The sequence below is a fragment of the Delphinapterus leucas genome, chromosome X, assembly GCF_059928025.1.
Source record: "Delphinapterus leucas isolate spDelLeu-1000000601 "Yukka" chromosome X, BTC_Dleu_Yukka2, whole genome shotgun sequence".
NCBI lineage: Eukaryota > Metazoa > Chordata > Mammalia > Artiodactyla > Monodontidae > Delphinapterus > Delphinapterus leucas.
The window spans coordinates 133261928-133274648 of NC_143150.1; the positions used below are offsets into that span (position 1 = coordinate 133261928).

Genomic DNA, 12721 nt, shown 5'->3' on the forward strand with positions numbered 1-12721 from the left:
TTAAGTTGGCTATTAACAGATATTAATTTGTGCTTCTAGATTACTAGTGACTGAGAGAATTCATTCTTCATTAAAATAATTCCCTATTATTAGAGAATATTAATTTATGTACATAAGATTTTATTGTCCCACTTTTTAAAAATTGGAGTAGAGTTGATTTACAATGTTGTGTTAGTTTCAGGTGTACAGCAAAGTGATTCAGTGATTCAATATTTATGTGTATATACAAAAAAAATTGGGTTGGCCAAATACTTCATTCAGGTTTTTCCATAGCATCTTATGGAAAAACTCGAATGAACTTCTTGGCCAACCCAATATATATATATATATATATATATATATTCTTTTTCAGATTCTCTTCCTTTATAGGTTATTACAAAATATTGAGTAGAGTTCCCTGTGCTATACAGTAGAGGTCCTTGTTATTTATCTATTTTATATATGTATTAGTTTGTAGCCGTTAATCCCAAACTCCTAATTTACCCCTCACCTTTGGTAACCATAAGTTTGTTTTCTATGTCAGTGGGTCTATTTCTTCTTTTCTTTTAATTAATTAATTAATTTATCTTGGGCTGCGTTGGGTCTTTGTTGCTGTGCGCAGGCCCTCTCCAGTTGTGGCGAGCAGGGGCCCCTCCTCGCCGCAGTGTGCACGCTTCTCATTGCGGTGGCCTCCCCTGTTGCAGAGCACAAGCTCCAGAGCACAGGCTTCAGTAGTTGTGGCTCACGGGCCCAGTTGCTCCGTGGCACGTGGGATCCCCCCGGAACCAGGGCTCGAACCCATGTCCCCTGCACTGGCAGGCGGACTCCCAACCACTGCGCCACCAGGGAAGTCCCCTCAGTGGGTCTATTTCTGTTTTGTAAATAAGTTCATTTGTGTCATTTTTTTTAGATTCCACATATAAGTGATATCATATGATGTTTGTCTTTCTCTGTCTGACTTACTTCACTTAGTCTGATCATCTCTAGGTCCATCCATGTTACTGCAAATGGCATTATTTCATTCTTTTTTACGGCTTTTTTATATCCATTGTAATAGATATACCACAACTTCTTTATTTTTTACTTGAAGTACAGCTGATTTACAGTGTTGTGTTAATTTCTGCGGTACAGCAAAGCTGACTCAGTTATACCCACATATACATTCTTTTCTAATTATTTTCCTTATGGTTTATCACAGGGTATTGAATATAGTTCCCTGTGCTCTACAGAAGGACCTTGTTGTTTATCCATCCTAAATGTAATGGTTTTCCAAATTCCCACCTGCTCATGTCTTGTTTCTGCTGTCATGGTTTTGTGGCATTTGGATTCCTCTCTTCGGATAACAACGCTACCAGGAGCCATGATGCATTCCTATTTCACACTTTGTCAATATTAACTGTCATCACGATCACACTGAAGATTGCTAGGTGTTCTTCCCAGCAGTTGCCAAAGAATGTACCTTTCATATTTTGTAAATGGTCTTCATGGTTGTTTCTCCAAAAGAAATAGAAAATTTTCTCTTTTTCCATCAAAGAGACTGAAGAGTGTATTAAAAATATTCACATGTTTTGTAGCAACTCAGGCTGGAAGATTTGAATATTACGATAGTCTTGGAAATAATCAAATTGCCAAAGACTTTGGCACGTTAAATGTTGCAAGGTGATTTGGCCCTTTTTGAAAAAAACACAAAAACTTTTCATCAGTCAACCCTCTCAGAGGAAGATGTCTCTCTATGTAGAGTCATGAGGAAAGCAAAGCACGAATTATTTCTGTCCACTGTCTGGTCTGATTCCTTACTCTGGAACTATGCATTATTTCTTTGATCTGTAGATAAATACCAGCAGCCTCTGTACTGTTGAAAGTAATTTTTTTTTAAGCTTTATTCATTTATTTCTCAAGCAGTGATTATGTAGCATCTCTGGCATATTCACCGTCAGCTATAAATCTGGTATTCTGAGTTTGGTGGATTCAAGGCATTCTTTGGTATTTCACACACAAGGGGAAAACCCTTTTTTGTTCATCTTGAAAACATCAAAATGGTAGTCTTAGGTCAGAAATCGCAGTTTTTCTTTTTTTTTTTCCCCCAATGTGGATAGTTTATTTTAATTCAAAATATTGTAAAGATCCCTTTTTCTCATCCATTCTAGGGAACAATGATGATAGATAGGCTAAAGTGATAATAAATGTCAACCACACCATGCTTACACATATAAGCTAACTGCCTTAAAATATTATTTTAAAATTTAATAATATACATATTTAATAACTTTTTCAATTTTAGAAAAATTTTAGATTTACAAAATTATTGCAAAGATAGTACAGTATTCTGGCATACTCTACACTGTTTCCCCTATCACTAACATCTTATATTAGTATTGAACATTTATCATAATTAATCAATCAATATTGATACATTTTTATTAACTAAATTTTATACTTCATTCAGATTCCTCAGTTTTCCCCCAATGTTTTTCAATACAAATAACAATCACCAAAAAAGCTGTGGATTCCACCTATTAAAAATGGAATCTAAATGTGGATTAGTATCTCTGGTGAGAAGTGATGGCTCTCCTATTAGCTCTATGGATAGTGACATACTTGATTAGAATAAATTTGGTTTCTTTCCAGATTGATCTAGGAGAAGACTATGCTCCTTTTCTATTGTGTATGTTTCAAGATATAATTATATAAGTTCTCTGTATGAATTTAGGAAGGCAAGTTACGAACCTCAACTATTTCAATCTATCTTTACGGGCACAGATCTGTGAGTCTTTGAATTTATGTTCAACTGCTTCCCCAAAGATATGTGAGTTACACTGAAACTCTGTGTTCAGCATGTTTCCTGCACAGTTTATTCACAGCCTAACCAACGAATGATCAATGTTACATGAAATTTACATATAAAATATGCATTTGAAGAAAATAAAGATATAACCAAAACCTGTCTTTCTCCTAATTCATTCCCAAGGTTGCCCACGGATTCTGAGGTAAACCCTACAGAGCCACAAAGGTACCAAGAAGGTAAACAAAGGATGTACCGAATCAAGTCTGCACCCCGTGACTTAACAAAGCAAAGGAAGATGAAGCTGTGTCCCAGAAAGTTCTGGGTGGAAGAAGAGACGAACTCAAGAGCCACTGCTTCCCACTGAGACAGAGTAAAAAGAACGCACAGGTTGATGCTTTAAAGATATGATTCAAAATGTTTACGGACTTCCCTGGTGGTCCAGTGGTTAAGACTTTATCAATGAAGGGTGTGCGTGTTCTATCCCTGGTTGGGGAGCTTAGATCCCACATGCCTCGCGGCCAAAAAACCAAATCATAAAACAGAAGCAATGTTGTAACAAATTCAATAAAGACTTTAAAAAACAATGGTCCACATCAAAATACCAAAAATGTTTAGGGGTTTGTGTTTAGTGAATGTCATTTTTAAACACAGTACTGTAAATAAAAAGTTTCCCTAGGGCTTCCCTGGTGGTGCAGTGGTTGAGAGTCTGCCTGCCGATGCAGGGGACCCGGGTTCGTGCCCTGGTCCGGGAAGATCCCACATGCCACGGAACGGCTGGGCCCGTGAGCCATGGCCGCTGGGCCTGCACGTCCGGAGCCTGTGCTGCGCAACGGGAGAGGCCACAACAGTGAGAGGCCCGCATACTGGGCAAAAAAAAAGTATCCCTAGAGGTAACTGAATAGGAAAATGGACATGACAGCAAACTAAAATATTCTGGGATTTGAATGCAGCGATTACCCTATAACACAAGAAAAATATATATAATTAACAACAGCAGCACTTAAGGAGTTTCAGCCCTAACGTTATATTCTGAGCTAATTTAAACTACTACAATGAAACATTCTGATTTTAACCAGCACTGAATTAACTGAAAAGAATTCCATTGGTGATACCTGATTTATTGGCCGGACCATCCAATATGAACATATCTCAATAAAGAGAGAATGAAATAGTGGGGAATGACACATCTAAATAGATAAGGTTACAATCTTTGAATGACTTATGCAACTACCAAAAGAGACTTCTTTTTTTCTAAATTAAAAAAAATTTTTTTTATTGAAGTCTAGTTGCTTTCCAATGGTGTGCCAGTCTCTGCTATACGGCAAAGTGACTCAGTTATACGCATAGAGATATAATGTTTTATATTCTTTTCCATGATGGTTTATCCCAGGATACTGAATGTAGTTTCCTGTGCTCTACAGTAGGACCTTGTTGTTTATCCATTCTCTATATAATAGTTTGCATCTGCGAGTCCCAAACTCCCAGCCCATCCCTCCTCCGTACATATATATATGTAACTGAATCACTTTGCTGTATGGCAGAAATTAACACTACATTGTAAACCAAATATACTTCAATAAAATAAATGTTCAAAACTCATGTCAAGTTGCATAGCAGAACTGTAAAGTTAAGTACGATTTGTCCCTCTTTTATACGTGAACTCTTTCACTCAATCCTCACTTGGCTGACGACGTGTAGTATATGATGCTATGATAAGATGATTATAATGGTGGCGGTGAGGGTGGTTTAATGACTACATGGCTGCCAGGCATGTCGTTAGGTCCATAGTTTTCGAACTACAGAACATGCAAGAATTGACTGAGATTTTTTTTTTGGCGCAGGGGGGACCACTCCGCACAGCTTGCAGGATCTTAGTTCCCCGACCAGGGGTCGAACCTGTGCCCCCTGGAATGGAAGTCAGGAGTCCTAACCACTGGACCGCCAGGGAAGTCCCTTGCCTGAGATTTCAAAGAAGCAAATCACAGGCTTTCCTTCTACAGATTATGAATTGGCAGATCTGTGAAGCCCAGAAATCTCTCAGTCATTATGGTGGATATAGTACACAGCCCTTACATAGAGAAACACTCCAGAGAAAGTACCCTGATATCCTTTAACGACTAATATTTAAAAGAAAACACAAACTATAGCTTCTCCAGGGATGTCCAAAGGCTTTTTACATCGACTCCTTTTGGTCACTTTTTATTTGAAGGGAATCCGCTTGTTTTCAACTGACGTGAAGATAATTCAGCTCTCCTGTTTCTCCTATAAAAGACATCCTTCCTCACTGCTAGCTAAGTACCAAATCTCAGTACTTAGGAGTCTGTTCTCTCTAAATGTCCTCTCTTCATCCTGTCCACAATGAGCTCAGAGGGATACTTTTGAATTATGATGGTTTCACTGACTAGCAGATAAAACCCATCAGAATTATTGGACCTAGAACACAGTACAGAGGATGGACCTTTGGGAAATCCAGTCTCAAACATAAAGCACGTTTTTCCCAATGCCTATGATCCAGCATCCAGAATCCAGCACTTAATGATCATGGTTTCAACTCACAGGTCAGGAAAGAGAAAGACAGTGTAGCATGACGTCAGAGGTACTTATTGGTTAGTTCTGGGAGCAGCGTCCATCCACGGGTCACTGGATAGAACCCAATCGTGCCATCCTGAACTGTAAGACAGGATGACAGATGTGATTTCTCCGTGTGTCTAGAAGGTAGAAGGAATGGGTGTGGAGGGATGCTGGAGGGAGACTGATGTGAAATGTGCATTACAAGGTTTCTAAGTAGTCCAACATGACTGGAGCCTAATACACGTGTAGACACAGAGGATGACGAGACGACGAAATACGTGAACGGGAAAAATCACAGAGCCCCTTGTATGTAACGGCAAGGAGTCTGACTTGTATTCTATAAGCAGAGTAGAATCCGGGAATAATACAAGTCTTAAGATTAAGGTCTGTTTTTCCTGAGATGATCCTCAAAACCTTTTCACTAAGGTGCTGGGAAACTCTTACGTGTGCACGAGTGGATTTCCTGAAGAGACTTGTAATACGATACAGCCTGGACCCTGCATACATTTCTATAAGCCTTTAAGAATTGGCAGATCTCCTAACAAGTGAAAGAAAATCCCAAGGTATTTATCCAAAAGGATTGAAATCAGGATACTGAAGAGATATTTGCACAACCATGTTCACTGCAGCATTATTCACAAGAGCCAAGTTGTGGAAACTACCTAAGTGTCCACCGAGAGATGAAGAGAAAAGGAAAATTTGCTAGATCCATACAACGGAGTACCATTCAGCCTTTAAAAGCAAGGCAATTCTGCAATATGGGACATGCAGGAACCTCGAGGACATCATGCCAAGAGAAATAAAACGAGCCACAGAAACACAAACACTGCACGATCCCACTTATAAGTGGAATCTAAGACAGTCCAATCCATGGGCTCAGACTGTTCTGAGCTGCCTGGGGCTGGGAGGAGGTGGAAATGGGGAGTTTGGAATCACAGGGCACAGAGTTTCAGGTAAGCAAGGTGAGTTCTAGCTCTGCTGTCCAACAGCATACCTTGAGTCAACGATACCATCCACTTAAATTTTTGTTAAGAGGACAGAGCTCGCGTGAAGTGTTCCTACCCCAATAGAATAAGAGTTTTTAAAAAAGAAAGAAAATCCCAAGAACCCCAAACAATGTGAAACAACCAATGAAAAGCAAATCCGATGAGTTGAAACTGAAACGTAGGCTGTGGGCAAGGTCAAATGTTTTTGTTTGTTTGGTGTGTGTGTGTTTGGGATTAAATACGAACACCGTGGAAGGAACCTGGCGATTCAGGCCGGGGCCCATCAAACAAGATGGGTGAGCAGGACCCAGGAGCCCTCTAGCAGGCAGCATTCTTGGCAGGAGCTAAACTGGTCTTAGGTCAGTATTTATCTTAGCTTCCGGCAGAAGCCAGAGCAAATATCTCTGGGAGAAAGCAATTCCCACCGAGGGCACAGATGCTGCAATTATGTTGAATCAAAGATGAGATCACAAAATAAATAACCAAAATCCAAGAGGAGAAGCCTCTCTGAGCGACAAAAAGAGAGGATTCAGGAACGCAAAGCCATACTATAATTGGGATTATCGTACAAAGAATATAAAAGCCAGCTCTGGAATGTTTAAAGGCATTCCGAGGATAAGGAAAAATCTGAGGGTGTGAGTATCACTTTTGAAAGCAATCGGTGTCACGTCAAAAAGAACAATACTGACATTTTAGAAAATCTTTGAATTTAAAAATCCGAAAGATGCATAACAATTTATCTATAGCTTAAGGGAACGAATATGAAAATAGAAAAGGACTGAAAAACGCAGTTCGGGGATATAATTATGAGAAAAATACATAGGAAGCAGAAAATGTCAAGATCTGGCACACATCTAATCAGAAGAGAATACGCAAATCAGGAAATGGGCAGTACTCAAAGATTTAATGGCTAAGGATTTTCCAGAACTGGAGAAAAACATGGACCCACAAAAATGGAAAGGAAACCAAAAAAAGGCAGTAGATAGACTCATCAAACTGAGATAAAACAGCAAAAGGGGAAGATCTAAAAAGACCAGGAACAAAGGCATACTTAAGTTAGACTCACAGCAACTTACAAAAGCAACAACTCGACCGGATTCTACCTTTGCCTTTGGGCCATTTAGAGCCATTGCCCTGCGTCGCACAGAGGTTTCAGAGGATCCATAATCATGAATCCTAAAAGAATAACTTGTATGGATTTTGTTTGGTTTTTGCTTGTTTTGTTTTACAGGGAGAGCGCCACTTGTGACACAGTCTTGATTTTGCAGGACTGATGATTTTCACTACTTGCTTTTTTCTTTGTTTTTGTTTCCTTTCTCTCAGCAACGAATCTCCAAGGTGTATCTCTCTCTCTCTCCCCTAATTCCTTCCCCCAAGGGCCCCCGCCTACTAAATCAAAGTCAATATCTATAATTACTTGTCTTTTGCTGTAAACATGCAATTGAACAAAAAATAGATAACTTTAGCATCAGAGAACAACAAAAGAAGTATGAAGTATCGACTATTTCTATGAAAATCTGTACACATTTTTTTAATGGAGAAAATTCTCACATGTAAGATAGGACATTCATTTAATTGGTTAATGAAATGATTCGGGATGAGAGAGAATTCTCTGGGTCTGCGATGTTTCATGCTATTTGGAGGGATTTTTATCTTATGATTTTTTTCTGGGGGTGCCGCTAATTGTCAAGGAGAATTTACTCTTAGGGACCCTGACCACACCTTTGAGAAGAAGGGAATGTATCGGAGTTCCTGACAGCAGCCTCGGTGGAGTCAGAAGACACGATTCCGAGATGTAGGAGTCCATTCGTGTGCAAGAGGCATAGGTGTTAGATGAGGATACAGCTAATGAGAGACGGGAGGTTACGAAAGAGGAACTAGAAAGTGCAGTCGGCAAGGCTGAGCTGGGTCCCCAGTGTTCCCCCAGGGTCCCCCCATCCCAATCCTTTGTTTCTAATTCCCAAGGGATGTCCAGCAACACAGGTGTCATTTGACAGTCATCCCCAGGTCCATTTCCAGCCCAGATTTGACAACACTGAGGCTCTGTCCCAGCTGTGCTTTCAGTCTTAGAATTGGGCAGAAAAGTAAAATCTAAACAAATGAACAGTTCTATTCAAAGTATAAACATGTATTAGGAGGTCGGGATTGACACAGACACACTACTATATATAAAATAGACAACTAACAAGGACCTACTGTAGTGCACAGGGAGCTCTACTCAGTATACTGTGGTAACCTGTAAGAGAAAAGAATCCACAAAAGTTATGTGTATACAACTGAATCACTGTGCTGCACACCTGAAATTAACATGACATTGAAAATCAACTGTACTTCAATAAAATATATATTATTTAAATGACACACCACAGTTTTACAATATTTAGTGGTGAAGAATGAAATAAATGATGTTGAGGGAAAAAGAAAAAAAGTCCTTGATACAGAATTAAAGCTGTATTATGCTTACTTTTATTATTTTGTCTAAATACATAATTTCCTGCAGGTAAACAGAAATGATACGTTCCGCCTTGCCTTCTGTTTCTGTGTTTACTTTTCTTAATCACTAGCTTCCGGAAGAGAACACACCATATTTCAAGATATAAAAACAGGTGGAAAATAAGAAATGCAATCTGTCACCCTGACACCAAATACTTTGTCTCATTGGCACTTAATAAAATGACTACAGTGAGTGTCCACCTTATATGTGTTTTGAAGGGAAACAGAACAGTTTTCTTGGTGCCAATAACGCCACGTCTAAAAAGGAGTCTCAGTTTTCCATAAAAGTTCATATTATATTCATTGGTTACACTTCAAATAAGAACAGTACTAACAAGACATTGTTAAATCATTTCTGACGACTTAGGAGAAACATGGAAAGTAGACAATGCAAATAGAATAAAATAATGCCAGGTATACTTTAATTATTTGCTACACAGTCCAAGCTTTCTGTTGGTTTTGCACTAGATGGCAATGCTTTTTCCTTTAGATAAGGTGTGGTGATTCTTTCAAATTAGTAACCTGCCTCTTCTGCTGCTCGGTATTAAAAATAGGTCAGTGATGACCCTCCTTTACAGATAATTCTTTATAACTGAAAATAGAAGCGCTCCTTATTCCAGGCTTTCCATGTTCATCAAATTGTTCAGGTGCTTTAAAAAGTGTCTGTGAAGAGACACTGTTCTACACGCAGTGAGCTAGGCTTCATTAGAATCGCACACATCACAGAACGCCTGCGGACGCCTTTATCCATCTAATTATGATATTACATGGAAGAAAGGGGTGTGTGTGTGTGTGTGTGTGTCTGTGTGTGTGTATGTGAGCGCGCACACGCAAATAGGTAATGATATCCTTTATTTGAAGGATGCTGTTCTTTTATTTAACTGAAGTATAGTTGATTTACAATGTGTTGATTTCTGCTCTACAGCAAAGTGATTCAGTTATACACATACATACATTTTTTTTTTGCATTCTTTTCCATTACGGTTTATCACAGGGTACTGAATATAGTTCCCTGTGCTCTACACTAAGTCCTTGTTGATTACCTATTTTACCTATAGTGTTGTGTATATTTTAATCCCAAACTCCCAGTGCATCCCTCCCCCCCGCCCTCTGGCCCACCACAAGTCTGTTCTCTGTGTCTGTGACTCTGCTTCTGTCTCGTAGATTAGTTCATTTGTGTCATATTTTAGATTCCACATGTAAGTGATATCATAGGGTATTTGTCTATGATCATCTCTAGGTCCATCCACTGTTGCTGCAAATGGCATTATTTCATTCTCTTTCATGGCTGAGTAGTGAAGAATGCCACTCTTATACATGGATTGCACTGTCCTGCAGAGTGGCCACAATAGGAATAGATATTGCTGGGGTGCAGGCAGGCCACCCCAAAATGTGCCTCCCTGGCATACTGATTATTTTGAATTAAAGTTACTTAAGAAACAGCCGATGCAGGAGGGACATTCTGACCCTCCTCTCGGTCTCCCTGAAGCAGGAAATACATCCCCCCTGTGAAAGGTTCCCTCCCTGCATCTGGACACAGAAGGACATCCTTACGGCCAGAGACGGGGAGTTCGGGCTGAGAAGCCTGTTCTTTCTTTAACTGACTACCTCAAGCCCGAACTCTGATTAGATTCTTCATTAACTAAACACCGGTGTTCCTTTGTCCTGTTAATTCCTCACAAATGTATTGTTCCTTTGTGTAAAAAGTATAAAAGCCGCCTGCTTTGGCCACTTCTTAGGTCCCATTTCTAGGAGACCTCTGTGCACACAAATTAAAATGTGTTTCCTTTTCTCCTGTTCATCTGTCTTGTGTTAATTTTATTAGTAGTCCAGCCACAAGGACTCAAGAGGGGTAGAAGGGGAAATCTCCCCCTCCCCTACAATATTGTAAGAGATTAAAGATAACAGACAACCATTTTCCTCAAGTTGCCTATAAACACGTGTCTTCACAGGACTGTCACAGTCAGAGTCATTTATTCAGCACAACAAATATTCATAAAAGCGCTCTGTTCTGAAACAGCAAATATTTGCCTAAGAGATTCTAAGACTTAACAACCATACACATAATTTCATGAACGCTCCTGACACATGGTTTCGGACCTTATACTTAATGGAATGTGATTTTTTTTCCCTAACTGAAATCATGTTTGTAAAAAGAAAATCATTGTTTCATTTCATTTCAATTCTATTCTGTTCAACGTTACTGGGTGGTAGTCAAGTAGAGTTTTTGAAAGGGAAAGGGTATAGAAATCGTCTTGAGGCAAAAGCAACTGAGAAAAGTAAATAAAAGGTCTTCTCATAGATACTAGCAATTTTATCACACAAATGCATTAGGCGCTTTTATTGGTCACAGAAAAGCGAGTGTTCACGCTCACACACACACACACACACACACGCAGTCACACATGAAGATACCGGTTTCATTTACAAATGTAAACATCTTGTTCTTTCTGTGTCTGAAGGTTCATGTCTCACAATGTAATCCACACCTCATTTCCTGTTCACGCACCGGGCTGTTACAGACCCCTGCGCATGGCTGCCACAGACCAGCTGCCGTGTCCCCTGCGTCGGCAGGCGGATTCTTAACCACGGAGCCACCAGGGAAGCCCCCTTTGCTCATTTATTTAATCAAGTTACTGCGGGTTTTTTTGCTATTGAGTTGTGGGAACTTCTTACGCTTTTATGCCTTCGTACCGCCTATCTGCACTGCTAATTCCTCCAACTTCAGCAATGCTGCATGTTGATAACAGTGAGAATAAGCATTTTTTCTGTTTTTCCTCATTTTAATGGGTAGCATTTCCTCTGTAAGTACATGGTGCCTCTGGGCTACACATATTTAATTCGGTATCATTATTTTTTGTTGGTGTTTGGTTAGTTTCGGCTCTTGTTTAGGGTAGACATTTATGCATTTGCCCTATTTAAAAATCAGGATTTTACTGTATTGAATATATTGAAGATTTGTGACCCGTGTATGATCAGTTATTAGTAATACTGCATATTACTACAGAGAAACTGAGGCCTGCATAAATTTTAATACTTATAAATCGGTTTAATCTTTTTGCCAAGGATGCTTGTCTACCATGGCCAATACTTTGTCTAACTTATGACAGATTAACTTTCCTGACATAACGTGGGTCTTTCCAAAGAGTGATTTCAAGTGTGATGTTATTTCTGACATTTTGGGGGGATTAATCTGTAATAACGGATATATAGCATAATTTTGGCTTTCTGTTTTCTGGACAATTATGCTTATATTGGTCTTCTTGATAGATATATCCCTCAAAGTCTTTTTAATGTCTTTTTATTCTGTTTCATTGCATTTATTTTTCTTACACCTATCCTCTCTGTCTCTTCATTATTTTCCCTACAGGTTATATTCTTTCTTGCTTTTCTTTTCATTTCCATTTCTGTGATTTCTACTCTCTCTTCATGACAGTGTTATGTTGGTTCACGACCACATTCTGCTGTCTTCTTGCCATCTTTTTTTGAGTGATTGTATTTTGACTTTGTTTTCTTCCTTCATGGGTGTGAGTTGCTTTATTAAAGATGTGTAAGTGTTCTAGAAAGTGGTGTATAAAATTTACTGTTTTTAAAACTCTTCAACCTTGTTTTTATATAAGCCAAGATCCTTGTCCTGAAGTAGGTTATATTGTTACACCCATACACTTCCTTCAGACTTTGGGTATTAGTTCCTCATTATTCTGTATAATTTCTCCTCCACCTCTCTCCTGTTTTGTCTATCATTACTGCTGTCACTCTAAAATATGCAGACCTAGCCAGTATGGTCAGAGCAGACTTCGTACCCTGACACTTACTGAGGTTATGATTCAGGGGCAAAATTTAGTGGGATATTTCTGAAAATTCCCTGCTCAAAATATCATCATTTTTCCCAGTGTGAACTAGAAGT

The 12721-nt window shown here is 39.1% G+C and overlaps 1 protein-coding gene across 14 annotated transcripts in view; it reads left to right on the forward strand.

Annotated features, from left to right (window-relative positions):
• Positions 1-12412, forward strand: part of DHRSX (dehydrogenase/reductase X-linked) — a 343888-nt gene extending 331476 nt beyond the window's left edge. For all 14 annotated transcript variants that reach the window (XM_089904865.1, XM_089904860.1, XM_089904861.1 and 11 more), the window contains one exon: positions 2948-12412. The gene's annotated coding sequence lies outside the window, so the exon portion shown is untranslated. The remainder of the gene's footprint in view (positions 1-2947) is intronic.
• Positions 12413-12721: the final 309 nt, after the last annotated feature.